At 38.1% G+C, this 3939-nt stretch overlaps 1 long non-coding RNA gene across 1 annotated transcript; it reads right to left on the bottom strand.

The window, feature by feature from the left end:
• Window positions 1-516: 516 nt before the first annotated feature.
• On the bottom strand, window positions 517-3582 carry LOC122231032. The gene is made up of 3 exons (XR_006208141.1): window positions 3331-3582; window positions 2460-2607; window positions 517-902 (listed from the first exon to the last, which is right to left on the bottom strand). It is a non-coding gene; the product is annotated as an uncharacterized LOC122231032 (long non-coding RNA).
• Window positions 3583-3939: the final 357 nt, after the last annotated feature.

Genomic DNA, 3939 nt, shown 5'->3' on the forward strand with positions numbered 1-3939 from the left:
TTTCACCTCTAATACTGAGTATTGCACTGTCTCTTTTCATCCAGGTCCTGAATTTTACTAAGGGGAAAGTGTCAAGCATCATGTAAAGGCTACGCAGTGTTTCTGATCATGTGCAAAACCCTAGACATATTTTGTTTATTTGTGTAATTACTCCTCTTAGCTGTGAAAATTTGGAAGTGCAGGTACAGGAGCAAAGTCTGCATGACTTACTGGATTTGTTCCATATGTTGACTTTTAAAAACCAGCACATGTCAGGAGCAAGTTGGTAACAGGCAAAAAAACAATCCCTGATATGACCTTTCCCAGCTTCCCATGAAAATGCCCAGATAGGGAGCTCAATATCATTTAGAAAACATAGTCTCTTAGAAGCTTCCACAGTGTGTCACGGGGGACTGAGATGCACAGACAGGGAAAGCTGCAGAAGAAAGTGACTGTTGATTGGCTTCAAACAAGGGAAAATGGCTTAAGATGCATACATTTTAGTAAAAATTTAAAGTATATTAAAGGGAACGAAGATGAAAACTTTGAAAGGCTTGAATACTCCTGAAAATGAAAACGCACACTCAACCATATGGCAGAGTCCAGGAGGGAGGCGAGTCTTGCCATCTGTGGTTTGAAGACACGGGTTTGGAGAATCCAGCCGTAGCTCACACGTGCACTTTGAACGTGAACAGCACGGCTGGCTGGTGAGTGGGATGGAGGGACAATGTTGACCCTTTTCTTCAGACTGCCTCTTGGGTGAAGAGGTTAGAGCAGGTAACCGGGCAGCTGCCATTTACTGGTTAGGACGTTTCCCCGTTGGCCAAAATAGAAGCAGCTCCTCTTTGCGTATACTGTTACTTCCGGTATTCGGTACATCCGGAGTTGAACTGTGAACTGATGCGCCCTAGAATCCTTAGTCACTAGGTAAAGAACATGCTTCGTTACTAGGTAAATATCAAGTATATACACATGTGTATGCGTGTGTGCACTTGTGCCCTTAGTAAAATTTTAGAGAACTTGGAAACTATGATTTATAAGGTTCTCAGACCACATTCTCTCACCATAATATAACAAGCAATACATTCTATTGAAAAAATTTTAAATAGAGATATTCAGGCCCTTAAAAGTTAAGAAAACTGCTTTCCTAGTAAGTTGGTTAATATAGAAATCAAGAATGAAGTTATAGATTATGTCAAACGTGTAAACATGAAAATATTATTATATATCAAAATGTGTGGTGTATCTACGGATGTGCTCAGAAACATATTAGCTTTAAAAGAGAGAGAATGTAAATCATTCAATCACTGAACTCAACAGTTAAAAGAAAGAAAAGAAAACCTGACAGGAAAGCAAAACGATGAAAATAGCAAAATTAAAAGCATAATTAGAAAATGAATCTAAGAACTGGTTTCTTTTTAAGAACCTCAATGAACCAGATAAACACTTAGTAAAGCTACTGAATAATTGAAGAGATAAAATATACGAAATTAGAAATAAGAAAAAAGTGATAATAACTCCTCGCAAGAGCACACTATGTACAATTTTATATTAATAATTGGAGTCTAAATGAGATGTATGATGAGACGTATGATGATTTGGGGAAACAAACCATATATGGTCAAAACCATATATGGTCATAGAAAACCTGCATAGATAATAAAAATATAATAAATCATTAAAACCTTTTTGTGAAGAAAATTTTTGCCAAGATAATTGTACAGCCCATAATAAAAAAAAAATCTGCAAAATTTACTGACGGAAAAAAGTTCAGAGCAGAAGGGATATGCATTTGGGTGGACACCAGCATGGCTTCCCCCATCCTAGAAGCACTTGGAAATGGGTCCTTGGACAGCGGGGATTCCTGAGAGATGGTGATAAACAGAGCCCCCTACTGACCCCACTGGACACATAACTTCAGTGAGAAATAGAGCTCAGGATTGGTTAAACAGTTGCTATCTGGAGGTTGCTGGTCTGTCTTGACAGATACTATGCTAATATAAAAACCTACCCAACAACATTGAATAAATTACTCAAAAATAGACCCATTATCTAAAAGGCATCACAGATAAGTGGGGAAGGCATGAAGATTAGTTAAATGGAAAAACAGAAATTTTAGTTTTTACTTATTATCATAGAACAAAATCACTTTCACATGGATTAGAGAGTTCGAGGTAAAAACACAAGCCATATAAAAGTAAAAAAAAAAGATGATAGTGATGGTTGAAACTCTGAATAGGTCTGTATGCTTTTGAGGGGCTTAAAAAAAAACTTTGGAGCTGGAAGAAAAAGTTCTCTCCAAAGAAAGCCCCACGCAATTTAAATTAATAAATGTTGAATTAAATATTAAGAAACTATAGCCCAGTCAGTTGGCATCCAACTCATCTCATATGTAATTATATATGAGTTCTTAAATCACAAGAATAAAGGCACGTGATTTATTCTTAGCAAAACTCATATTTTAGCTTACAAGATCTTACCATCAACATCGAAGATGACTTCTAGAATTCCAAGGCATCATTGGCCAGAGTTAGAGGCATGGGTTCTTGAGGTGGCTCTTCTGCTTATCAGAAGCAGAAGAATGGGAGCTTCTTCAGCCATATGGCCTCTGGGGGATGGTTTCTTTTTCTGCAAAAGGTATTGGACCAGAAGGCCTTTATAAGTGTTAAAGACTGTGATGGTATAGCTACCCCTGTGAATAGTGTAGCTCTCCACAGCAATCAAAATATTACTGCAATATTGTTATGAGGGGATATGAAATGGTACACAGACTGGTTTAAGGGAAAGTATGTATTTATAAAAGCACGAATTAAACAAATTAGTCATATTTTCCCCTTGAGATTTGAAAATATGCATGTGCATACTTAGGTAAGGTACAAAGAAAATATGTTAGTCTCTTACTGAGTAAAACTCCAGAATTCCAAAGTCATCAATTCACTCAAAAGACCTGGCGAACTATTTTTGATGAGTGAAGTTTTGCAAATTATCCTGTAAGCAAGCCAAACCACAAAGTAAAAGAATAATATATCATGAAAAGTATTTAGGTCATTTATTTTGATATGTGAGGTTTGATTTTAATTATTTATACAATTTCATAGTGCAGTAGTAAGTGTCTTGTGGTATTTTTCTAAAAAATAAGGAATATGTCTAAATGTGAGCTCTCACTAGAGCTTTTTGCTGTTAAATTTTTAGAGAAACATTTATTTAGTGAAACATCAAGTGTAAGGATAAATTACATTCAAATCAGTAAGGTTCTGATAAACCAAATGTGCTTTTAACTCACAAAATAAAGAAAAGTACAGACGTACTTAAGAGTAGGAAGAAGTGAAGTAACTGAGTAGTAATTTGTACCTGTGCTTCTCTGAGCTCTGCTTCTGCTTAAGGCCACTAGGAAGATTTTGAACTTGGGATGAGATCGCAGGCTTTCCTACCGCATTCAAGGACGAGAACAGGTGTGTCAAAGACAGTGAAATAGCAGGCGAGGTAAAAGTCCGTCACTGAGGGGGGGCATGATGGTCAGCCAACATGTATGAGCAGCTCCCCTGTGTCAGTCACTGTACGAGGCTCCAGAAATGTGAAGTGAACCGAACAAAGCTCTTGCTCTCAAGGAGCCCCAAGTCTAGTGTAAAGACAAGCATATTTATTGGTTCGGGTGAATAACATTATGTGCTCTGATAGACAAACACCCAATGCTCAATGGCTTAACACAATGTAAATTCACTTCTTAACAGGGAGTTGCCTTCTGTGTTGTCAGTGGCAGGCTTCTCCCCTCAAGCGCTTGCTGTCTCCTGGGGCTGTGAGGTCCTCTGCTGGACCGCTATATGGAATCACAGAGGAACTTACAGGTCAGGACGGGGAGGGACATATATCACCTCTGCCCACATTCTGTTGATCAGAACTGAGTCACAAAGTCCTACCTAACTGTCAGGGAAGCCGGGGAACACATGGCAACTTTGTGCC

Source organism: Panthera tigris, chromosome A1 (assembly GCF_018350195.1).
Source record: "Panthera tigris isolate Pti1 chromosome A1, P.tigris_Pti1_mat1.1, whole genome shotgun sequence".
Taxonomy (NCBI): Eukaryota; Metazoa; Chordata; class Mammalia; order Carnivora; family Felidae; genus Panthera; species Panthera tigris.